At 52.9% G+C, this 25,306-nt stretch overlaps 10 non-coding genes across 10 annotated transcripts; all 10 read right to left on the reverse strand.

Moving 5' to 3' along the window:
- Window positions 1-1,544: 1,544 nt before the first annotated feature.
- On the reverse strand, window positions 1,545-1,638 carry LOC132647508 (small nucleolar RNA SNORD116). Its single transcript, XR_009585873.1, has one exon. It is a non-coding gene; the product is annotated as a small nucleolar RNA SNORD116 (small nucleolar RNA).
- Window positions 1,639-4,032: 2,394 nt separating this feature from the next.
- On the reverse strand, window positions 4,033-4,126 carry LOC132647509 (small nucleolar RNA SNORD116). Its single transcript, XR_009585874.1, has one exon. It is a non-coding gene; the product is annotated as a small nucleolar RNA SNORD116 (small nucleolar RNA).
- Window positions 4,127-6,521: 2,395 nt separating this feature from the next.
- Window positions 6,522-6,615, reverse strand: LOC132647511 (small nucleolar RNA SNORD116). The gene has a single exon (XR_009585876.1). It is a non-coding gene; the product is annotated as a small nucleolar RNA SNORD116 (small nucleolar RNA).
- Window positions 6,616-9,009: 2,394 nt separating this feature from the next.
- Window positions 9,010-9,103, reverse strand: LOC132647512 (small nucleolar RNA SNORD116). The gene has a single exon (XR_009585877.1). It is a non-coding gene; the product is annotated as a small nucleolar RNA SNORD116 (small nucleolar RNA).
- Window positions 9,104-11,497: 2,394 nt separating this feature from the next.
- Window positions 11,498-11,591, reverse strand: LOC132647513 (small nucleolar RNA SNORD116). The gene has a single exon (XR_009585878.1). It is a non-coding gene; the product is annotated as a small nucleolar RNA SNORD116 (small nucleolar RNA).
- A 2,395-nt stretch (window positions 11,592-13,986) lies between these two features.
- Window positions 13,987-14,080, reverse strand: LOC132647514 (small nucleolar RNA SNORD116). Its single transcript, XR_009585879.1, has one exon. It is a non-coding gene; the product is annotated as a small nucleolar RNA SNORD116 (small nucleolar RNA).
- A 2,395-nt stretch (window positions 14,081-16,475) lies between these two features.
- On the reverse strand, window positions 16,476-16,569 carry LOC132647515 (small nucleolar RNA SNORD116). The gene has a single exon (XR_009585880.1). It is a non-coding gene; the product is annotated as a small nucleolar RNA SNORD116 (small nucleolar RNA).
- Window positions 16,570-18,964: 2,395 nt separating this feature from the next.
- Window positions 18,965-19,058, reverse strand: LOC132647516 (small nucleolar RNA SNORD116). The gene has a single exon (XR_009585881.1). It is a non-coding gene; the product is annotated as a small nucleolar RNA SNORD116 (small nucleolar RNA).
- Window positions 19,059-21,452: 2,394 nt separating this feature from the next.
- Window positions 21,453-21,546, reverse strand: LOC132647517 (small nucleolar RNA SNORD116). Its single transcript, XR_009585882.1, has one exon. It is a non-coding gene; the product is annotated as a small nucleolar RNA SNORD116 (small nucleolar RNA).
- A 2,394-nt stretch (window positions 21,547-23,940) lies between these two features.
- On the reverse strand, window positions 23,941-24,034 carry LOC132647518 (small nucleolar RNA SNORD116). Its single transcript, XR_009585883.1, has one exon. It is a non-coding gene; the product is annotated as a small nucleolar RNA SNORD116 (small nucleolar RNA).
- Window positions 24,035-25,306: the final 1,272 nt, after the last annotated feature.

Below are 25,306 nucleotides of genomic sequence, written 5' to 3' on the forward strand. Positions count from 1 at the left end.
GCCATGAGCCAGCCATGCCCACAGACACATCTCTGCCTCCACGGAGGTCCTCCTCTGCATTTTCAGCGGGCCTCGTGGTTCTACACAACAATATCAAGACACAGGACAGGACTCAACGGTCACTAAAGATTCTGCAGTAGGTCTCAGGATGCAAGGGACATTCCAAAGGCACACCAACTTTGTCTCTCTTTGCATGTCTTTCTCTACCTATGTCTGTAAATTTTGTGTCTGAGTCTCTCTCCGTCGCTCTGTCTGTCATTCACGATCCCTTTCTCACTCAGCAGGATCCCTGTGGTCCAAGGACCAGGAAAGGTGCCTTCAGGCATAGGCACTGTATCAAAGCAAATGTTTCCTGCTGGTCGCACACAGTGGTAAACCACTGAGGCTCCGATGACCCTGGAGAGCTGAAACCCTTCAGGAATGCAGTTACCAACAAAGCCACCTCTAAGTGAAAGTCCAATTCCTTTTGTCCCTGCTCATGGGTAGAGTTCTCAAGCCAGTCTTGATTGACAGCCCAAGACCCAGAAGCTGCCTCTCGTACTACACACCCACAGGGAAGCCATTCCGCAATTTCTACACCGAGGAATACCTGAGTCACACAAGAGAAAGCAAAATAAAGTAAAGGAAGCCACCCTACGTGAAATTTTTAACTTTGAGAAGACCTGTGCCAACAGAGGCCATTCCTTCCTAGATCTCTGAGGACATCCCCGCCATGTCCTCATTCTACAGCTTTCCTACAAGGATATCATGTGTTTCAAAGAGCCACCCCCCCGGAATGAGGGTACCACACAAGGATGCCATCCAACACAGATTCCAATCAACTGATTCATACACGGATCCACAAGGCTAAGTTACCTATCTGTCTTCAAAAGAGGGATATCAGTCCTGGAATACATGGAGAGTGTGAAAGTGGAAGAAATCTTAAAAAAATAAATAAATACATACATATAGAGCCGCCTCTCAGGGCTCCACTCCCTGTCTTGGCTCCCTAACACCTTCCACGAAGGGGACCTGAGAAAATGTCAGGCACACAACAACAGACACTTTCACTCTTTGCCCTCAACATGGGGGTCCTACTCTCAAATGTCACCACATTCCCTCAGGCCCTGGGAGACTGTGTCACAAAACCCATATAGCATGTGCAGGCTTGACACCGGGCTGTCTCAGCATGGAAGCACTGCACCACTGCCACTTCCTGGCTTCTAGGATGGTGACACTCAGGGCCCCACTCTCAGAGTAGACTGAGCCCAGCTCTGTGGCCACTGCTACAAGCCTCCAGAGGCTTCAAGGTGCCTGCAGGGCACACAAGGCGGCTATCACCTATCTCCCTAGGATCTGGGCAACGCATCTCCTCCACACCAAAGGCAGCATCTCAGCATGTCCCAGAGGCCTGTCTTGCCAAAGGACAAACCCTTCTAGCCGAGTTGCGAAAGCACCGGCCCTCCTGGAGGCAGTGAGGCTCCAGGTGGAAGAAGGGAAGAGCAGAGGAGTGGATTCCCAGCCTGTGTCTGACCCCCTGAGAAGGTGGGTGACCCGAAGGTGCCGGACCTCAGTCCCGATGAGAGAGGTGGTATTGAGTTTTCACTCATTTTGTTCAGCTTTTCCAAGGAATGTTTGACTAGGAATCATCATCGATCCAAGCACACTGGAGTGCCCTTGCATAAAGAGTTTCGGGGCTCCTCTGGACAATGCGGGTGTTGGTGAGTGCGAGGAATTCCTCGGCCTTCCCCAACCAGAAGCGTGGAGCAAGGGCACCAAGCTCTGCACGTGGGGGCATCCAGAGGCCGGCCTGTACTTCCTGGGGCTGAAGTGACACGCCCTGCTCTGCCCTCGCAGTTCCACCAAGAACCGACCATCCTGAGCACCTGGCAGAATTCATGGGTGGCTTACCTTTGTCCTCCGATGCAGGCAGCTAGGTCACCAGCACCAAGCATCCTCGCTGGAGGCTAAATCAGGTGCCAACGGCGCTCACGGTATGATGCTGGCCCATTTCTTCTACAGTAGGCCCAAGCTGGCCAAGGAAGGAGACACTGTGAAGACAGCACAAAGGACAAGCCCCCATTACAGTGGGACCGATGCAAAGGGAAACCTGGGGCCTAGCAGACAGGAAGGGATGGTCAGACCACACATGCCCTCTCACCACTCCTGCTCTCCCAAACCCTCCAGCCTGCCCTGCCGCATCAGGAGGAGGGCACGGTGTTGGTCCCCTCGGCTTCCAGACAAAATTTGGATAAGGCTAGGTAGGAAGGGATTGCCCCACTGACTCTTGGCTACCCCCCAGGGCCTTTACACACTTTTCTGAGTCTCTCTACCTTCAAACAAATAATCTCACCCTCTCCAACACACAGCTTGCTCCAACTCCAGCCTGTAGGAAATTCCCAAGAGAATGAGAGCACCTACAAACACACCAAATCTGGACCCTGTTCCCCAAGGGAGCAGCCTCCCCTGGCAATACTCCAATGGAGGCCTGGCACTCAAGCCAGGCCCGAGCCATGAGCCAGCCATGCCCACAGACACATCTCTGCCTCCACGGAGGTCCTCCTCTGCATTTTCAGCGGGCCTCGTGGTTCTACACAACAATATCAAGACACAGGACAGGACTCAACGGTCACTAAAGATTCTGCAGTAGGTCTCAGGATGCAAGGGACATTCCAAAGGCACACCAACTTTGTCTCTCTTTGCATGTCTTTCTCTACCTATGTCTGTAAATTTTGTGTCTGAGTCTCTCTCCGTCGCTCTGTCTGTCATTCACGATCCCTTTCTCACTCAGCAGGATCCCTGTGGTCCAAGGACCAGGAAAGGTGCCTTCAGGCGTAGGCACTGTATCAAAGCAAATGTTTCCTGCTGGTCGCACACAGTGGTAAACCACTGAGGCTCCGATGACCCTGGAGAGCTGAAACCCTTCAGGAATGCAGTTACCAACAAAGCCACCTCTAAGTGAAAGTCCAATTCCTTTTGTCCCTGCTCATGGGTAGAGTTCTCAAGCCAGTCTTGATTGACAGCCCAAGACCCAGAAGCTGCCTCTCGTACTACACACCCACAGGGAAGCCATTCCGCAATTTCTACACCGAGGAATACCTGAGTCACACAAGAGAAAGCAAAATAAAGTAAAGGAAGCCACCCTACGTGAAATTTTTAACTTTGAGAAGACCTGTGCAAACTGAGGCCATTCCATCCTAGATCTCTGAGGACATCCCTGCCATGTCCTCATTCTACAGCATTCCTACAAGGATATCATGTGTTTCAAAGAGCCACCCACCCGGAATGAGGGTACCACACAAGGATGCCATCCAACACAGATTCCAATCAACTGATTCATACACGGATCCACAAGGCTAAGTTACCTATCTGTCTTCAAAAGAGGGATATCAGTCCTGGAATACATGGAGAGTGTGAAAGTGGCAGAAATCTTAAAAAAATAAATAAATACATACATATAGAGCCGCCTCTCAGGGCTCCACTCCCTGTCTTGGCTCCCTAACACCTTCCACTAAGGGGACCTGAGAAAATGTCAGGCACACAACAACAGACACTTTCACTCTTTGCCCTCAACATGGGGGTCCTACTCTCAAATGTCACTACATTCCCTCAGACCCTGGGAGACTGTGTCACAGGACCCATATAGCATGTGCAGGCTTGACACCGGGCTGTCTCAGCATGGAAGCACTGCACCACTGCCACTTCCTGGCTTCTAGGATGGTGACACTCAGGGCCCCACTCTCAGAGTAGACTGAGCCCAGCTCTGTGGCCACTGCTACAAGCCTCCAGAGGCTTCAAGGTGCCTGCAGGGCACACAAGGCGGCTATCACCTATCTCCCTAGGATCTGGGCAACGCATATCCTCCACACCAAAGGCAGCATCTCAGCATGTCCCAGAGGCCTGTCTTGCCAAAGACAAACCCTTCTAGCCGAGTTGAGAAAGCACCGGACCTCCTGGAGGCAGTGAGGCTCCAGGTGGAGGAAGGGAAGAGCAGAGGAGTGGATTCCCAGCCTGTGTCTGACCCCCTGAGAAGGTGGGTGACCCGAAGGTGCCGGACCTCAGTCCCGATGAGAGAGGTGGTATTGAGTTTTCACTCATTTTGTTCAGCTTTTCCAAGGAATGTTTGACTAGGAATCATCATCGATCCAAGCACACTGGAGTGCCCTTGCATAAAGAGTTTCGGGGCTCCTCTGGACAATGCGGGTGTTGGTGAGTGCGAGGAATTCCACGGCCTTCCCCAACCCGAAGCGTGGAGCAAGGGCACCAAGCTCTGCACGTGGGGGCATCCAGAGGCCGGCCTGTACTTCCTGGGGCTGAAGTGACACGCCCTGCTCTGCCCTCGCAGTTCCACCAAGAACCGACCATCCTGAGCACCTGGCAGAATTCATGGGTGGCTTACCTTTGTCCTCCGATGCAGGCAGCTAGGTCACCAGCACCAAGCATCCTCGCTGGAGGCTAAATCAGGTGCCAACGGCGCTCACGGTATGATGCTGGCCCATTTCTTCTACAGTAGGCCCAAGCTGGCCAAGGAAGGAGACACTGTGAAGACAGCACAAAGGACAAGCCCCCATTACAGTGGGACCGATGCAAAGGGAAACCTGAGGCCTAGCAGACAGGAAGGGATGGTCAGACCACACATGCCCTCTCACCACTCCTGCTCTCCCAAACCCTCCAGCCTGCCCTGCCGCATCAGGAGGAGGGCACGGTGTTGGTCCCCTCGGCTTCCAGACAAAATTTGGATAAGGCTAGGTAGGAAGGGATTGCCCCACTGACTCTTGGCTACCCCCCAGGGCCTTTACACACTTTGCTGAGTCTCTCTAACTTCAAACAAATAATCTCACCCTCTCCAACACACAGCTTGCTCCAACTCCAGCCTGTAGGAAATTCCCAAGAGAATGAGAGCACCTACAAACACACCAAATCTGGACCCTGTTCCCCAAGGGAGCAGCCTCCCCTGGCAATACTCCAATGGAGGCCTGGCACTCAAGCCAGGCCCGAGCCATGAGCCAGCCATGCCCACAGACACATCTCTGCCTCCACGGAGGTCCTCCTCTGCATTTTCAGCGGACCTCGTGGTTCTACACAACAATATCAAGACACAGGACAGGACTCAACGGTCACTAAAGATTCTGCAGTAGGTCTCAGGATGCAAGGGACATTCCAAAGGCACACCAACTTTGTCTCTCTTTGCATGTCTTTCTCTACCTATGTCTGTAAATTTTGTGTCTGAGTCTCTCTCCGTCGCTCTGTCTGTCATTCACGATCCCTTTCTCACTCAGCAGGATCCCTGTGGTCCAAGGACCAGGAAAGGTGCCTTCAGGCGTAGGCACTGTATCAAAGCAAATGTTTCCTGCTGGTCGCACACAGTGGTAAACCACTGAGGCTCCGATGACCCTGGAGAGCTGAAACCCTTCAGGAATGCAGTTACCAACAAAGCCACCTCTAAGTGAAAGTCCAATTCCTTTTGTCCCTGCTCATGGGTAGAGTTCTCAAGCCAGTCTTGATTGACAGCCCAAGACCCAGAAGCTGCCTCTCGTACTACACACCCACAGGGAAGCCATTCCGCAATTTCTACACCGAGGAATACCTGAGTCACACAAGAGAAAGCAAAATAAAGTAAAGGAAGCCACCCTACGTGAAATTTTTAACTTTGAGAAGACCTGTGCCAACAGAGGCCATTCCTTCCTAGATCTCTGAGGACATCCCCGCCATGTCCTCATTCTACAGCTTTCCTACAAGGATATCATGTGTTTCAAAGAGCCACCCCCCCGGAATGAGGGTACCACACAAGGATGCCATCCAACACAGATTCCAATCAACTGATTCATACACGGATCCACAAGGCTAAGTTACCTATCTGTCTTCAAAAGAGGGATATCAGTCCTGGAATACATGGAGAGTGTGAAAGTGGAAGAAATCTTAAAAAAATAAATAAATACATACATATAGAGCCGCCTCTCAGGGCTCCACTCCCTGTCTTGGCTCCCTAACACCTTCCACGAAGTGGACCTGAGAAAATGTCAGGCACACAACAACAGACACTTTCACTCTTTGCCCTCAACATGGGGGTCCTACTCTCAAATGTCACCACATTCCCTCAGGCCCTGGGAGACTGTGTCACAAAACCCATATAGCATGTGCAGGCTTGACACCGGGCTGTCTCAGCATGGAAGCACTGCACCACTGCCACTTCCTGGCTTCTAGTAGGGTGACACTCAGGGCCCCACTCTCAGAGTAGACTGAGCCCAGCTCTGTGGCCACTGCTACAAGCCTCCAGAGGCTTCAAGGTGCCTGCAGGGCACACAAGGCGGCTATCACCTATCTCCCTAGGATCTGGGCAACGCATCTCCTCCACACCAAAGGCAGCATCTCAGCATGTCCCAGAGGCCTGTCTTGCCAAAGGACAAACCCTTCTAGCCGAGTTGCGAAAGCACCGGCCCTCCTGGAGGCAGTGAGGCTCCAGGTGGAAGAAGGGAAGAGCAGAGGAGTGGATTCCCAGCCTGTGTCTGACCCCCTGAGAAGGTGGGTGACCCGAAGGTGCCGGACCTCAGTCCCGATGAGAGAGGTGGTATTGAGTTTTCACTCATTTTGTTCAGCTTTTCCAAGGAATGTTTGACTAGGAATCATCATCGATCCAAGCACACTGGAGTGCCCTTGCATAAAGAGTTTCAGGGCTCCTCTGGACAATGCGGGTGTTGGTGAGTGCGAGGAATTCCACGGCCTTCCCCAACCAGAAGCGTGGAGCAAGGGCACCAAGCTCTGCACGTGGGGGCATCCAGAGGCCGGCCTGTACTTCCTGGGGCTGAAGTGACACGCCCTGCTCTGCCCTCGCAGTTCCACCAAGAACCGACCATCCTGAGCACCTGGCAGAATTCATGGGTGGCTTACCTTTGTCCTCCGATGCAGGCAGCTAGGTCACCAGCACCAAGCATCCTCGCTGGAGGCTAAATCAGGTGCCAACGGCGCTCACAGTATGATGCTGGCCCATTTCTTCTACAGTAGGCCCAAGCTGGCCAAGGAAGGAGACACTGTGAAGACAGCACAAAGGACAAGCCCCCATTACAGTGGGACCGATGCAAAGGGAAACCTGGGGCCTAGCAGACAGGAAGGGATGGTCAGACCACACATGCCCTCTCACCACTCCTGCTCTCCCAAACCTTCCAGCCTGCCCTGCCGCATCAGGAGGAGGGCACGGTGTTGGTCCCCTCGGCTTCCAGACAAAATTTGGATAAGGCTAGGTAGGAAGGGATTGCCCCACTGACTCTTGGCTACCCCCCAGGGCCTTTACACACTTTGCTGAGTCTCTCTAACTTCAAACAAATAATCTCACCCTCTCCAACACACAGCTTGCTCCAACTCCAGCCTGTAGGAAATTCCCAAGAGAATGAGAGCACCTACAAACACACCAAATCTGGACCCTGTTCCCCAAGGGAGCAGCCTCCCCTGGCAATACTCCAATGGAGGCCTGGCACTCAAGCCAGGCCCGAGCCATGAGCCAGCCATGCCCACAGACACATCTCTGCCTCCACGGAGGTCCTCCTCTGCATTTTCAGCGGGCCTCGTGGTTCTACACAACAATATCAAGACACAGGACAGGACTCAACGGTCACTAAAGATTCTGCAGTAGGTCTCAGGATGCAAGGGACATTCCAAAGGCACACCAACTTTGTCTCTCTTTGCATGTCTTTCTCTACCTATGTCTGTAAATTTTGTGTCTGAGTCTCTCTCCGTCGCTCTGTCTGTCATTCAGGATCCCTTTCTCACTCAGCAGGATCCCTGTGGTCCAAGGACCAGGAAAGGTGCCTTCAGGCGTAGGCACTGTATCAAAGCAAATGTTTCCTGCTGGTCGCACACAGTGGTAAACCACTGAGGCTCCGATGACCCTGGAGAGCTGAAACCCTTCAGGAATGCAGTTACCAACAAAGCCACCTCTAAGTGAAAGTCTAATTCCTTTTGTCCCTGCTCATGGGTAGAGTTCTCAAGCCAGTCTTGATTGACAGCCCAAGACCCAGAAGCTGCCTCTCGTACTACACACCCACAGGGAAGCCATTCCGCAATTTCTACACCGAGGAATACCTGAGTCACACAAGAGAAAGCAAAATAAAGTAAAGGAAGCCACCCTACGTGAAATTTTTAACTTTGAGAAGACCTGTGCAAACAGAGGCCATTCCATCCTAGATCTCTGAGGACATCCCTGCCATGTCCTCATTCTACAGCATTCCTACAAGGATATCATGTGTTTCAAAGAGCCACCCACCCGGAATGAGGGTACCACACAAGGATGCCATCCAACACAGATTCCAATCAACTGATTCATACACGGATCCACAATGCTAAGTTACCTATCTGTCTTCAAAAGAGGGATATCAGTCCTGGAATACATGGAGAGTGTGAAAGTGGCAGAAATCTTAAAAAAATAAATAAATACATACATATAGAGCCGCCTCTCAGGGCTCCACTCCCTGTCTTGGCTCCCTAACACCTTCCACTAAGGGGACCTGAGAAAATGTCAGGCACACAACAACAGACACTTTCACTCTTTGCCCTCAACATGGGGGTCCTACTCTCAAATGTCACTACATTCCCTCAGACCCTGGGAGACTGTGTCACAGGACCCATATAGCATGTGCAGGCTTGACACCGGGCTGTCTCAGCATGGAAGCACTGCACCACTGCCACTTCCTGGCTTCTAGGATGGTGACACTCAGGGCCCCACTCTCAGAGTAGACTGAGCCCAGCTCTGTGGCCACTGCTACAAGCCTCCAGAGGCTTCAAGGTGCCTGCAGGGCACACAAGGCGGCTATCACCTATCTCCCTAGGATCTGGGCAACGCATATCCTCCACACCAAAGGCAGCATCTCAGCATGTCCCAGAGGCCTGTCTTGCCAAAGACAAACCCTTCTAGCCGAGTTGAGAAAGCACCGGACCTCCTGGAGGCAGTGAGGCTCCAGGTGGAGGAAGGGAAGAGCAGAGGAGTGGATTCCCAGCCTGTGTCTGACCCCCTGAGAAGGTGGGTGACCCGAAGGTGCCGGACCTCAGTCCCGATGAGAGAGGTGGTATTGAGTTTTCACTCATTTTGTTCAGCTTTTCCAAGGAATGTTTGACTAGGAATCATCATCGATCCAAGCACACTGGAGTGCCCTTGCATAAAGAGTTTCGGGGCTCCTCTGGACAATGCGGGTGTTGGTGAGTGCGAGGAATTCCACGGCCTTCCCCAACCCGAAGCGTGGAGCAAGGGCACCAAGCTCTGCACGTGGGGGCATCCAGAGGCCGGCCTGTACTTCCTGGGGCTGAAGTGACACGCCCTGCTCTGCCCTCGCAGTTCCACCAAGAACCGACCATCCTGAGCACCTGGCAGAATTCATGGGTGGCTTACCTTTGTCCTCCGATGCAGGCAGCTAGGTCACCAGCACCAAGCATCCTCGCTGGAGGCTAAATCAGGTGCCAACGGCGCTCACGGTATGATGCTGGCCCATTTCTTCTACAGTAGGCCCAAGCTGGCCAAGGAAGGAGACACTGTGAAGACAGCACAAAGGACAAGCCCCCATTACAGTGGGACCGATGCAAAGGGAAACCTGGGGCCTAGCAGACAGGAAGGGATGGTCAGACCACACATGCCCTCTCACCACTCCTGCTCTCCCAAACCCTCCAGCCTGCCCTGCCGCATCAGGAGGAGGGCACGGTGTTGGTCCCCTCGGCTTCCAGACAAAATTTGGATAAGGCTAGGTAGGAAGGGATTGCCCCACTGACTCTTGGCTACCCCCCAGGGCCTTTACACACTTTGCTGAGTCTCTCTAACTTCAAACAAATAATCTCACCCTCTCCAACACACAGCTTGCTCCAACTCCAGCCTGTAGGAAATTCCCAAGAGAATGAGAGCACCTACAAACACACCAAATCTGGACCCTGTTCCCCAAGGGAGCAGCCTCCCCTGGCAATACTCCAATGGAGGCCTGGCACTCAAGCCAGGCCCGAGCCATGAGCCAGCCATGCCCACAGACACATCTCTGCCTCCACGGAGGTCCTCCTCTGCATTTTCAGCGGGCCTCGTGGTTCTACACAACAATATCAAGACACAGGACAGGACTCAACGGTCACTAAAGATTCTGCAGTAGGTCTCAGGATGCAAGGGACATTCCAAAGGCACACCAACTTTGTCTCTCTTTGCATGTCTTTCTCTACCTATGTCTGTAAATTTTGTGTCTGAGTCTCTCTCCGTCGCTCTGTCTGTCATTCAGGATCCCTTTCTCACTCAGCAGGATCCCTGTGGTCCAAGGACCAGGAAAGGTGCCTTCAGGCGTAGGCACTGTATCAAAGCAAATGTTTCCTGCTGGTCGCACACAGTGGTAAACCACTGAGGCTCCGATGACCCTGGAGAGCTGAAACCCTTCAGGAATGCAGTTACCAACAAAGCCACCTCTAAGTGAAAGTCTAATTCCTTTTGTCCCTGCTCATGGGTAGAGTTCTCAAGCCAGTCTTGATTGACAGCCCAAGACCCAGAAGCTGCCTCTCGTACTACACACCCACAGGGAAGCCATTCCGCAATTTCTACACCGAGGAATACCTGAGTCACACAAGAGAAAGCAAAATAAAGTAAAGGAAGCCACCCTACGTGAAATTTTTAACTTTGAGAAGACCTGTGCAAACAGAGGCCATTCCATCCTAGATCTCTGAGGACATCCCTGCCATGTCCTCATTCTACAGCATTCCTACAAGGATATCATGTGTTTCAAAGAGCCACCCACCCGGAATGAGGGTACCACACAAGGATGCCATCCAACACAGATTCCAATCAACTGATTCATACACGGATCCACAATGCTAAGTTACCTATCTGTCTTCAAAAGAGGGATATCAGTCCTGGAATACATGGAGAGTGTGAAAGTGGCAGAAATCTTAAAAAAATAAATAAATACATACATATAGAGCCGCCTCTCAGGGCTCCACTCCCTGTCTTGGCTCCCTAACACCTTCCACTAAGGGGACCTGAGAAAATGTCAGGCACACAACAACAGACACTTTCACTCTTTGCCCTCAACATGGGGGTCCTACTCTCAAATGTCACTACATTCCCTCAGACCCTGGGAGACTGTGTCACAGGACCCATATAGCATGTGCAGGCTTGACACCGGGCTGTCTCAGCATGGAAGCACTGCACCACTGCCACTTCCTGGCTTCTAGGATGGTGACACTCAGGGCCCCACTCTCAGAGTAGACTGAGCCCAGCTCTGTGGCCACTGCTACAAGCCTCCAGAGGCTTCAAGGTGCCTGCAGGGCACACAAGGCGGCTATCACCTATCTCCCTAGGATCTGGGCAACGCATATCCTCCACACCAAAGGCAGCATCTCAGCATGTCCCAGAGGCCTGTCTTGCCAAAGACAAACCCTTCTAGCCGAGTTGAGAAAGCACCGGACCTCCTGGAGGCAGTGAGGCTCCAGGTGGAGGAAGGGAAGAGCAGAGGAGTGGATTCCCAGCCTGTGTCTGACCCCCTGAGAAGGTGGGTGACCCGAAGGTGCCGGACCTCAGTCCCGATGAGAGAGGTGGTATTGAGTTTTCACTCATTTTGTTCAGCTTTTCCAAGGAATGTTTGACTAGGAATCATCATCGATCCAAGCACACTGGAGTGCCCTTGCATAAAGAGTTTCGGGGCTCCTCTGGACAATGCGGGTGTTGGTGAGTGCGAGGAATTCCACGGCCTTCCCCAACCCGAAGCGTGGAGCAAGGGCACCAAGCTCTGCACGTGGGGGCATCCAGAGGCCGGCCTGTACTTCCTGGGGCTGAAGTGACACGCCCTGCTCTGCCCTCGCAGTTCCACCAAGAACCGACCATCCTGAGCACCTGGCAGAATTCATGGGTGGCTTACCTTTGTCCTCCGATGCAGGCAGCTAGGTCACCAGCACCAAGCATCCTCGCTGGAGGCTAAATCAGGTGCCAACGGCGCTCACGGTATGATGCTGGCCCATTTCTTCTACAGTAGGCCCAAGCTGGCCAAGGAAGGAGACACTGTGAAGACAGCACAAAGGACAAGCCCCCATTACAGTGGGACCGATGCAAAGGGAAACCTGGGGCCTAGCAGACAGGAAGGGATGGTCAGACCACACATGCCCTCTCACCACTCCTGCTCTCCCAAACCCTCCAGCCTGCCCTGCCGCATCAGGAGGAGGGCACGGTGTTGGTCCCCTCGGCTTCCAGACAAAATTTGGATAAGGCTAGGTAGGAAGGGATTGCCCCACTGACTCTTGGCTACCCCCCAGGGCCTTTACACACTTTGCTGAGTCTCTCTAACTTCAAACCAATAATCTCACCCTCTCCAACACACAGCTTGCTCCAACTCCAGCCTGTAGGAAATTCCCAAGAGAATGAGAGCACCTACAAACACACCAAATCTGGACCCTGTTCCCCAAGGGAGCAGCCTCCCCTGGCAATACTCCAATGGAGGCCTGGCACTCAAGCCAGGCCCGAGCCATGAGCCAGCCATGCCCACAGACACATCTCTGCCTCCACGGAGGTCCTCCTCTGCATTTTCAGCGGGCCTCGTGGTTCTACACAACAATATCAAGACACAGGACAGGACTCAACGGTCACTAAAGATTCTGCAGTAGGTCTCAGGATGCAAGGGACATTCCAAAGGCACACCAACTTTGTCTCTCTTTGCATGTCTTTCTCTACCTATGTCTGTAAATTTTGTGTCTGAGTCTCTCTCCGTCGCTCTGTCTGTCATTCACGATCCCTTTCTCACTCAGCAGGATCCCTGTGGTCCAAGGACCAGGAAAGGTGCCTTCAGGCGTAGGCACTGTATCAAAGCAAATGTTTCCTGCTGGTCGCACACAGTGGTAAACCACTGAGGCTCCGATGACCCTGGAGAGCTGAAACCCTTCAGGAATGCAGTTACCAACAAAGCCACCTCTAAGTGAAAGTCCAATTCCTTTTGTCCCTGCTCATGGGTAGAGTTCTCAAGCCAGTCTTGATTGACAGCCCAAGACCCAGAAGCTGCCTCTCGTACTACACACCCACAGGGAAGCCATTCCGCAATTTCTACACCGAGGAATACCTGAGTCACACAAGAGAAAGCAAAATAAAGTAAAGGAAGCCACCCTACGTGAAATTTTTAACTTTGAGAAGACCTGTGCCAACAGAGGCCATTCCTTCCTAGATCTCTGAGGACATCCCCGCCATGTCCTCATTCTACAGCTTTCCTACAAGGATATCATGTGTTTCAAAGAGCCACCCCCCCGGAATGAGGGTACCACACAAGGATGCCATCCAACACAGATTCCAATCAACTGATTCATACACGGATCCACAAGGCTAAGTTACCTATCTGTCTTCAAAAGAGGGATATCAGTCCTGGAATACATGGAGAGTGTGAAAGTGGAAGAAATCTTAAAAAAATAAATAAATACATACATATAGAGCCGCCTCTCAGGGCTCCACTCCCTGTCTTGGCTCCCTAACACCTTCCACGAAGGGGACCTGAGAAAATGTCAGGCACACAACAACAGACACTTTCACTCTTTGCCCTCAACATGGGGGTCCTACTCTCAAATGTCACCACATTCCCTCAGGCCCTGGGAGACTGTGTCACAAAACCCATATAGCATGTGCAGGCTTGACACCGGGCTGTCTCAGCATGGAAGCACTGCACCACTGCCACTTCCTGGCTTCTAGGAGGGTGACACTCAGGGCCCCACTCTCAGAGTAGACTGAGCCCAGCTCTGTGGCCACTGCTACAAGCCTCCAGAGGCTTCAAGGTGCCTGCAGGGCACACAAGGCGGCTATCACCTATCTCCCTAGGATCTGGGCAACGCATCTCCTCCACACCAAAGGCAGCATCTCAGCATGTCCCAGAGGCCTGTCTTGCCAAAGGACAAACCCTTCTAGCCGAGTTGCGAAAGCACCGGCCCTCCTGGAGGCAGTGAGGCTCCAGGTGGAAGAAGGGAAGAGCAGAGGAGTGGATTCCCAGCCTGTGTCTGACCCCCTGAGAAGGTGGGTGACCCGAAGGTGCCGGACCTCAGTCCCGATGAGAGAGGTGGTATTGAGTTTTCACTCATTTTGTTCAGCTTTTCCAAGGAATGTTTGACTAGGAATCATCATCGATCCAAGCACACTGGAGTGCCCTTGCATAAAGAGTTTCAGGGCTCCTCTGGACAATGCGGGTGTTGGTGAGTGCGAGGAATTCCACGGCCTTCCCCAACCAGAAGCGTGGAGCAAGGGCACCAAGCTCTGCACGTGGGGGCATCCAGAGGCCGGCCTGTACTTCCTGGGGCTGAAGTGACACGCCCTGCTCTGCCCTCGCAGTTCCACCAAGAACCGACCATCCTGAGCACCTGGCAGAATTCATGGGTGGCTTACCTTTGTCCTCCGATGCAGGCAGCTAGGTCACCAGCACCAAGCATCCTCGCTGGAGGCTAAATCAGGTGCCAACGGCGCTCACAGTATGATGCTGGCCCATTTCTTCTACAGTAGGCCCAAGCTGGCCAAGGAAGGAGACACTGTGAAGACAGCACAAAGGACAAGCCCCCATTACAGTGGGACCGATGCAAAGGGAAACCTGGGGCCTAGCAGACAGGAAGGGATGGTCAGACCACACATGCCCTCTCACCACTCCTGCTCTCCCAAACCTTCCAGCCTGCCCTGCCGCATCAGGAGGAGGGCACGGTGTTGGTCCCCTCGGCTTCCAGACAAAATTTGGATAAGGCTAGGTAGGAAGGGATTGCCCCACTGACTCTTGGCTACCCCCCAGGGCCTTTACACACTTTGCTGAGTCTCTCTAACTTCAAACAAATAATCTCACCCTCTCCAACACACAGCTTGCTCCAACTCCAGCCTGTAGGAAATTCCCAAGAGAATGAGAGCACCTACAAACACACCAAATCTGGACCCTGTTCCCCAAGGGAGCAGCCTCCCCTGGCAATACTCCAATGGAGGCCTGGCACTCAAGCCAGGCCCGAGCCATGAGCCAGCCATGCCCACAGACACATCTCTGCCTCCACGGAGGTCCTCCTCTGCATTTTCAGCGGGCCTCGTGGTTCTACACAACAATATCAAGACACAGGACAGGACTCAACGGTCACTAAAGATTCTGCAGTAGGTCTCAGGATGCAAGGGACATTCCAAAGGCACACCAACTTTGTCTCTCTTTGCATGTCTTTCTCTACCTATGTCTGTAAATTTTGTGTCTGAGTCTCTCTCCGTCGCTCTGTCTGTCATTCACGATCCCTTTCTCACTCAGCAGGATCCCTGTGGTCCAAGGACCAGGAAAGGTGCCTTCAGGCGTAGGCACTGTATCAAAGCAAATGTTTCCTGCTGGTCGCACACAGTGGTAAACCACTGAGGCTCCGATGACCCTGGAGAGCTGAAACCCTTCAGGAATGCAGTTACCAACAAAGCCACCTCTAAGTGAAAGTCCAATTCCTTTTGTCCCTGCTCATGGGTAGAGTTCTCAAGCCAGTCTTGATTGACAGCCCAAGACCCAGAAGCTGCCTCTCGTACTACACACCCACAGGGAAGCCATTCCGCAATTTCTACACCGAGGAATACCTGAGTCACACAAGAGAAAGCAAAATAAAGTAAAGGAAGCCACCCTACGTGAAATTTTTAACTTTGAGAAGACCTGTGCCAACAGAGGCCATTCCTTCCTAGATCTCTGAGGACATCCCCGCCATGTCCTCATTCTACAGCTTTCCTACAAGGATATCATGTGTTTCAAAGAGCCACCCCCCCGGAATGAGGGTACCACACAAGGATGCCATCCAACACAGATTCCAATCAACTGATTCATACACGGATCCACAAGGCTAAGTTACCTATCTGTCTTCAAAAGAGGGATATCAGTCCTGGAATACATGGAGAGTGTGAAAGTGGAAGAAATCTTAAAAAAATAAATAAATACATACATATAGAGCCGCCTCTCAGGGCTCCACTCCCTGTCTTGGCTCCCTAACACCTTCCACGAAGGGGACCTGAGAAAATGTCAGGCACACAACAACAGACACTTTCACTCTTTGCCCTCAACATGGGGGTCCTACTCTCAAATGTCACCACATTCCCTCAGGCCCTGGGAGACTGTGTCACAAAACCCATATAGCATGTGCAGGCTTGACACCGGGCTGTCTCAGCATGGAAGCACTGCACCACTGCCACTTCCTGGCTTCTAGGATGGTGACACTCAGGGCCCCACTCTCAGAGTAGACTGAGCCCAGCTCTGTGGCCACTGCTACAAGCCTCCAGAGGCTTCAAGGTGCCTGCAGGGCACAGAAGGCGGCTATCACCTATCTCCCTAGGATCTGGGCAACGCATCTCCTCCACACCAAAGGCAGCATCTCAGCATGTCCCAGAGGCCTGTCTTGCCAAAGGACAAACCCTTCTAGCCGAGTTGCGAAAGCACCGGCCCTCCTGGAGGCAGTGAGGCTCCAGGTGGAGGAAGGGAAGAGCAGAGGAGTGGATTCCCAGCCTGTGTCTGACCCCCTGAGAAGGTGGGTGACCCGAAGGTGCCGGACCTCAGTCCCGATGAGAGAGGTGGTATTGAGTTTTCACTCATTTTGTTCAGCTTTTCCAAGGAATGTTTGACTAGGAATCATCATCGATCCAAGCACACTGGAGTGCCCTTGCATAAAGAGTTTCGGGGCTCCTCTGGACAATGCGGGTGTTGGTGAGTGCGAGGAATTCCACGGCCTTCCCCAACCAGAAGCGTGGAGCAAGGGCACCAAGCTCTGCACGTGGGGGCATCCAGAGGCCGGCCTGTACTTCCTGGGGCTGAAGTGACACGCCCTGCTCTGCCCTCGCAGTTCCACCAAGAACCGACCATCCTGAGCACCTGGCAGAATTCATGGGTGGCTTACCTTTGTCCTCCGATGCAGGCAGCTAGGTCACCAGCACCAAGCATCCTCGCTGGAGGCTAAATCAGGTGCCAACGGCGCTCACGGTATGATGCTGGCCCATTTCTTCTACAGTAGGCCCAAGCTGGCCAAGGAAGGAGACACTGTGAAGACAGCACAAAGGACAAGCCCCCATTACAGTGGGACCGATGCAAAGGGAAACCTGGGGCCTAGCAGACAGGAAGGGATGGTCAGACCACACATGCCCTCTCACCACTCCTGCTCTCCCAAACCCTCCAGCCTGCCCTGCCGCATCAGGAGGAGGGCACGGTGTTGGTCCCCTCGGCTTCCAGACAAAATTTGGATAAGGCTAGGTAGGAAGGGATTGCCCCACTGACTCTTGGCTACCCCCCAGGGCCTTTACACACTTTGCTGAGTCTCTCTAACTTCAAACAAATAATCTCACCCTCTCCAACACACAGCTTGCTCCAACTCCAGCCTGTAGGAAATTCCCAAGAGAATGAGAGCACCTACAAACACACCAAATCTGGACCCTGTTCCCCAAGGGAGCAGCCTCCCCTGGCAATACTCCAATGGAGGCCTGGCACTCAAGCCAGGCCCGAGCCATGAGCCAGCCATGCCCACAGACACATCTCTGCCTCCACGGAGGTCCTCCTCTGCATTTTCAGCGGGCCTCGTGGTTCTACACAACAATATCAAGACACAGGACAGGACTCAACGGTCACTAAAGATTCTGCAGTAGGTCTCAGGATGCAAGGGACATTCCAAAGGCACACCAACTTTGTCTCTCTTTGCATGTCTTTCTCTACCTATGTCTGTAAATTTTGTGTCTGAGTCTCTCTCCGTCGCTCTGTCTGTCATTCACGATCCCTTTCTCACTCAGCAGGATCCCTGTGGTCCAAGGACCAGGAAAGGTGCCTTCAGGCGTAGGCACTGTATCAAAGCAAATGTTTCCTGCTGGTCGCACACAGTGGTAAACCACTGAGGCTCCGATGACCCTGGAGAGCTGAAACCCTTCAGGAATGCAGTTACCAACAAAGCCACCTCTAAGTGAAAGTCCAATTCCTTTTGTCCCTGCTCATGGGTAGAGTTCTCAAGCCAGTCTTGATTGACAGCCCAAGACCCAGAAGCTGCCTCTCGTACTACACACCCACAGGGAAGCCATTCCGCAATTTCTACACCGAGGAATACCTGAGTCACACAAGAGAAAGCAAAATAAAGTAAAGGAAGCCACCCTACGTGAAATTTTTAACTTTGAGAAGACCTGTGCCAACAGAGGCCATTCCTTCCTAGATCTCTGAGGACATCCCCGCCATGTCCTCATTCTACAGCTTTCCTACAAGGATATCATGTGTTTCAAAGAGCCACCCCCCCGGAATGAGGGTACCACACAAGGATGCCATCCAACACAGATTCCAATCAACTGATTCATACACGGATCCACAAGGCTAAGTTACCTATCTGTCTTCAAAAGAGGGATATCAGTCCTGGAATACATGGAGAGTGTGAAAGTGGAAGAAATCTTAAAAAAATAAATAAATACATACATATAGAGCCGCCTCTCAGGGCTCCACTCCCTGTCTTGGCTCCCTAACACCTTCCACGAAGGGGACCTGAGAAAATGTCAGGCACACAACAACAGACACTTTCACTCTTTGCCCTCAACATGGGGGTCCTACTCTCAAATGTCACCACATTCCCTCAGGCCCTGGGAGACTGTGTCACAAAACCCATATAGCATGTGCAGGCTTGACACCGGGCTGTCTCAGCATGGAAGCACTGCACCACTGCCACTTCCTGGCTTCTAGGATGGTGACACTCAGGGCCCCACTCTCAGAGTAGACTGAGCCCAGCTCTGTGGCCACTGCTACAAGCCTCCAGAGGCTTCAAGGTGCCTGCAGGGCACACAAGGCGGCTATCACCTATCTCCCTAGGATCTGGGCAACGCATCTCCTCCACACCAAAGGCAGCATCTCAGCATGTCCCAGAGGCCTGTCTTGCCAAAGGACAAACCCTTCTAGCCGAGTTGCGAAAGCACCGGCCCTCCTGGAGGCAGTGAGGCTCCAGGTGGAAGAAGGGAAGAGCAGAGGAGTGGATTCCCAGCCTGTGTCTGACCCCCTGAGAAGGTGGGTGACCCGAAGGTGCCGGACCTCAGTCCCGATGAGAGAGGTGGTATTGAGTTTTCACTCATTTTGTTCAGCTTTTCCAAGGAATGTTTGACTAGGAATCATCATCGATCCAAGCACACTGGAGTGCCCTTGCATAAAGAGTTTCGGGGCTCCTCTGGACAATGCGGGTGTTGGTGAGTGCGAGGAATTCCACGGCCTTCCCCAACCAGAAGCGTGGAGCAAGGGCACCAATCTCTGCACGTGGGGGCATCCAGAGGCCGGCCTGTACTTCCTGGGGCTGAAGTGACACGCCCTGCTCTGCCCTCGCAGTTCCACCAAGAACCGACCATCCTGAGCACCTGGCAGAATTCATGGGTGGCTTACCTTTGTCCTCCGATGCAGGCAGCTAGGTCACCAGCACCAAGCATCCTCGCTGGAGGCTAAATCAGGTGCCAACGGCGCTCACGGTATGATGCTGGCCCATTTCTTCTACAGTAGGCCCAAGCTGGCCAAGGAAGGAGACACTGTGAAGACAGCACAAAGGACAAGCCCCCATTACAGTGGGACCGATGCAAAGGGAAACCTGGGGCCTAGCAGACAGGAAGGGATGGTCAGACCACACATGCCCTCTCACCACTCCTGCTCTCCCAAACCCTCCAGCCTGCCCTGCCGCATCAGGAGGAGGGCACGGTGTTGGTCCCCTCGGCTTCCAGACAAAATTTGGATAAGGCTAGGTAGGAAGGGATTGCCCCACTGACTCTTGGCTACCCCCCAGGGCCTTTACACACTTTGCTGAGTCTCTCTAACTTCAAACAAATAATCTCACCCTCTCCAACACACAGCTTGCTCCAACTCCAGCCTGTAGGAAATTCCCAAGAGAATGAGAGCACCTACAAACACACCAAATCTGGACCCTGTTCCCCAAGGGAGCAGCCTCCCCTGGCAATACTCCAATGGAGGCCTGGCACTCAAGCCAGGCCCGAGCCATGAGCCAGCCATGCCCACAGACACATCTCTGCCTCCACGGAGGTCCTCCTCTGCATTTTCAGCGGGCCTCGTGGTTCTACACAACAATATCAAGACACAGGACAGGACTCAACGGTCACTAAAGATTCTGCAGTAGGTCTCAGGATGCAAGGGACATTCCAAAGGCACACCAACTTTGTCTCTCTTTGCATGTCTTTCTCTACCTATGTCTGTAAATTTTGTGTCTGAGTCTCTCTCCGTCGCTCTGTCTGTCATTCACGATCCCTTTCTCACTCAGCAGGATCCCTGTGGTCCAAGGACCAGGAAAGGTGCCTTCAGGCGTAGGCACTGTATCAAAGCAAATGTTTCCTGCTGGTCGCACACAGTGGTAAACCACTGAGGCTCCGATGACCCTGGAGAGCTGAAACCCTTCAGGAATGCAGTTACCAACAAAGCCACCTCTAAGTGAAAGTCCAATTCCTTTTGTCCCTGCTCATGGGTAGAGTTCTCAAGCCAGTCTTGATTGACAGCCCAAGACCCAGAAGCTGCCTCTCGTACTACACACCCACAGGGAAGCCATTCCGCAATTTCTACACCGAGGAATACCTGAGTCACACAAGAGAAAGCAAAATAAAGTAAAGGAAGCCACCCTACGTGAAATTTTTAACTTTGAGAAGACCTGTGCAAACAGAGGCCATTCCATCCTAGATCTCTGAGGACATCCCTGCCATGTCCTCATTCTACAGCATTCCTACAAGGATATCATGTGTTTCAAAGAGCCACCCACCCGGAATGAGGGTACCACACAAGGATGCCATCCAACACAGATTCCAATCAACTGATTCATACACGGATCCACAAGGCTAAGTTACCTATCTGTCTTCAAAAGAGGGATATCAGTCCTGGAATACATGGAGAGTGTGAAAGTGGCAGAAATCTTAAAAAAATAAATAAATACATACATATAGAGCCGCCTCTCAGGGCTCCACTCCCTGTCTTGGCTCCCTAACACCTTCCACTAAGGGGACCTGAGAAAATGTCAGGCACACAACAACAGACACTTTCACTCTTTGCCCTCAACATGGGGGTCCTACTCTCAAATGTCACTACATTCCCTCAGACCCTGGGAGACTGTGTCACAGGACCCATATAGCATGTGCAGGCTTGACACCGGGCTGTCTCAGCATGGAAGCACTGCACCACTGCCACTTCCTGGCTTCTAGGATGGTGACACTCAGGGCCCCACTCTCAGAGTAGACTGAGCCCAGCTCTGTGGCCACTGCTACAAGCCTCCAGAGGCTTCAAGGTGCCTGCAGGGCACACAAGGCGGCTATCACCTATCTCCCTAGGATCTGGGCAACGCATATCCTCCACACCAAAGGCAGCATCTCAGCATGTCCCAGAGGCCTGTCTTGCCAAAGACAAACCCTTCTAGCCGAGTTGAGAAAGCACCGGACCTCCTGGAGGCAGTGAGGCTCCAGGTGGAGGAAGGGAAGAGCAGAGGAGTGGATTCCCAGCCTGTGTCTGACCCCCTGAGAAGGTGGGTGACCCGAAGGTGCCGGACCTCAGTCCCGATGAGAGAGGTGGTATTGAGTTTTCACTCATTTTGTTCAGCTTTTCCAAGGAATGTTTGACTAGGAATCATCATCGATCCAAGCACACTGGATTGCCCTTGCATAAAGAGTTTCGGGCCTCCTCTGGACAATGCGGGTGTTGGTGAGTGCGAGGAATTCCACGGCCTTCCCCAACCCGAAGCATGGAGCAAGGGCACCAAGCTCTGCACGTGGGGGCATCCAGAGGCCGGCCTGTACTTCCTGGGGCTGAAGTGACACGCCCTGCTCTGCCCTCGCAGTTCCACCAAGAACCGACCATCCTGAGCACCTGGCAGAATTCATGGGTGGCTTACCTTTGTCCTCCGATGCAGGCAGCTAGGTCACCAGCACCAAGCATCCTCGCTGGAGGCTAAATCAGGTGCCAACGGCGCTCACGGTATGATGCTGGCCCATTTCTTCTACAGTAGGCCCAAGCTGGCCAAGGAAGGAGACACTGTGAAGACAGCACAAAGGACAAGCCCCCATTACAGTGGGACCGATGCAAAGGGAAACCTGGGGCCTAGCAGACAGGAAGGGATGGTCAGACCACACATGCCCTCTCACCACTCCTGCTCTCCCAAACCCTCCAGCCTGCCCTGCCGCATCAGGAGGAGGGCACGGTGTTGGTCCCCTCGGCTTCCAGACAAAATTTGGATAAGGCTAGGTAGGAAGGGATTGCCCCACTGACTCTTGGCTACCCCCCAGGGCCTTTACACACTTTGCTGAGTCTCTCTAACTTCAAACAAATAATCTCACCCTCTCCAACACACAGCTTGCTCCAACTCCAGCCTGTAGGAAATTCCCAAGAGAATGAGAGCACCTACAAACACACCAAATCTGGACCCTGTTCCCCAAGGGAGCAGCCTCCCCTGGCAATACTCCAATGGAGGCCTGGCACTCAAGCCAGGCCCGAGCCATGAGCCAGCCATGCCCACAGACACATCTCTGCCTCCACGGAGGTCCTCCTCTGCATTTTCAGCGGGCCTCGTGGTTCTACACAACAATATCAAGACACAGGACAGGACTCAACGGTCACTAAAGATTCTGCAGTAGGTCTCAGGATGCAAGGGACATTCCAAAGGCACACCAACTTTGTCTCTCTTTGCATGTCTTTCTCTACCTATGTCTGTAAATTTTGTGTCTGAGTCTCTCTCCGTCGCTCTGTCTGTCATTCACGATCCCTTTCTCACTCAGCAGGATCCCTGTGGTCCAAGGACCAGGAAAGGTGCCTTCAGGCGTAGGCACTGTATCAAAGCAAATGTTTCCTGCTGGTCGCACACAGTGGTAAACCACTGAGGCTCCGATGACCCTGGAGAGCTGAAACCCTTCAGGAATGCAGTTACCAACAAAGCCACCTCTAAGTGAAAGTCCAATTCCTTTTGTCCCTGCTCATGGGTAGAGTTCTCAAGCCAGTCTTGATTGACAGCCCAAGACCCAGAAGCTGCCTCTCGTACTACACACCCACAGGGAAGCCATTCCGCAATTTCTACACCGAGGAATACCTGAGTCACACAAGAGAAAGCAAAATAAAGTAAAGGAAGCCACCCTACGTGAAATTTTTAACATTGAGAAGACCTGTGCAAACAGAGGCCATTCCATCCTAGATCTCTGAGGACATCCCTGCCATGTCCTCATTCTACAGCATTCCTACAAGGATATCATGTGTTTCAAAGAGCCACCCACCCGGAATGAGGGTACCACACAAGGATGCCATCCAACACAGATTCCAATCAACTGATTCATACACGGATCCACAAGGCTAAGTTACCTATCTGTCTTCAAAAGAGGGATATCAGTCCTGGAATACATGGAGAGTGTGAAAGTGGCAGAAATCTTAAAAAAATAAATAAATACATACATATAGAGCCGCCTCTCAGGGCTCCACTCCCTGTCTTGGCTCCCTAACACCTTCCACTAAGGGGACCTGAGAAAATGTCAGGCACACAACAACAGACACTTTCACTCTTTGCCCTCAACATGGGGGTCCTACTCTCAAATGTCACTACATTCCCTCAGACCCTGGGAGACTGTGTCACAGGACCCATATAGCATGTGCAGGCTTGACACCGGGCTGTCTCAGCATGGAAGCACTGCACCACTGCCACTTCCTGGCTTCTAGGATGGTGACACTCAGGGCCCCACTCTCAGAGTAGACTGAGCCCAGCTCTGTGGCCACTGCTACAAGCCTCCAGAGGCTTCAAGGTGCCTGCAGGGCACACAAGGCGGCTATCACCTATCTCCCTAGGATCTGGGCAACGCATATCCTCCACACCAAAGGCAGCATCTCAGCATGTCCCAGAGGCCTGTCTTGCCAAAGACAAACCCTTCTAGCCGAGTTGAGAAAGCACCGGACCTCCTGGAGGCAGTGAGGCTCCAGGTGGAGGAAGGGAAGAGCAGAGGAGTGGATTCCCAGCCTGTGTCTGACCCCCTGAGAAGGTGGGTGACCCGAAGGTGCCGGACCTCAGTCCCGATGAGAGAGGTGGTATTGAGTTTTCACTCATTTTGTTCAGCTTTTCCAAGGAATGTTTGACTAGGAATCATCATCGATCCAAGCACACTGGAGTGCCCTTGCATAAAGAGTTTCGGGGCTCCTCTGGACAATGCGGGTGTTGGTGAGTGCGAGGAATTCCACGGCCTTCCCAACCCGAAGCGTGGAGCAAGGGCACCAAGCTCTGCACGTGGGGGCATCCAGAGGCCGGCCTGTACTTCCTGGGGCTGAAGTGACACGCCCTGCTCTGCCCTCGCAGTTCCACCAAGAACCGACCATCCTGAGCACCTGGCAGAATTCATGGGTGGCTTACCTTTGTCCTCCGATGCAGGCAGCTAGGTCACCAGCACCAAGCATCCTCGCTGGAGGCTAAATCAGGTGCCAACGGCGCTCACGGTATGATGCTGGCCCATTTCTTCTACAGTAGGCCCAAGCTGGCCAAGGAAGGAGACACTGTGAAGACAGCACAAAGGACAAGCCCCCATTACAGTGGGACCGATGCAAAGGGAAACCTGGGGCCTAGCAGACAGGAAGGGATGGTCAGACCACACATGCCCTCTCACCACTCCTGCTCTCCCAAACCCTCCAGCCTGCCCTGCCGCATCAGGAGGAGGGCACGGTGTTGGTCCCCTCGGCTTCCAGACAAAATTTGGATAAGGCTAGGTAGGAAGGGATTGCCCCACTGACTCTTGGCTACCCCCCAGGGCCTTTACACACTTTGCTGAGTCTCTCTAACTTCAAACAAATAATCTCACCCTCTCCAACACACAGCTTGCTCCAACTCCAGCCTGTAGGAAATTCCCAAGAGAATGAGAGCACCTACAAACACACCAAATCTGGACCCTGTTCCCCAAGGGAGCAGCCTCCCCTGGCAATACTCCAATGGAGGCCTGGCACTCAAGCCAGGCCCGAGCCATGAGCCAGCCATGCCCACAGACACATCTCTGCCTCCACGGAGGTCCTCCTCTGCATTTTCAGCGGGCCTCGTGGTTCTACACAACAATATCAAGACACAGGACAGGACTCAACGGTCACTAAAGATTCTGCAGTAGGTCTCAGGATGCAAGGGACATTCCAAAGGCACACCAACTTTGTCTCTCTTTGCATGTCTTTCTCTACCTATGTCTGTAAATTTTGTGTCTGAGTCTCTCTCCGTCGCTCTGTCTGTCATTCACGATCCCTTTCTCACTCAGCAGGATCCCTGTGGTCCAAGGACCAGGAAAGGTGCCTTCAGGCGTAGGCACTGTATCAAAGCAAATGTTTCCTGCTGGTCGCACACAGTGGTAAACCACTGAGGCTCCGATGACCCTGGAGAGCTGAAACCCTTCAGGAAT

The sequence above is a fragment of the Meriones unguiculatus genome, chromosome 14, assembly GCF_030254825.1.
Source record: "Meriones unguiculatus strain TT.TT164.6M chromosome 14, Bangor_MerUng_6.1, whole genome shotgun sequence".
Lineage (NCBI taxonomy): Eukaryota > Metazoa > Chordata > Mammalia > Rodentia > Muridae > Meriones > Meriones unguiculatus.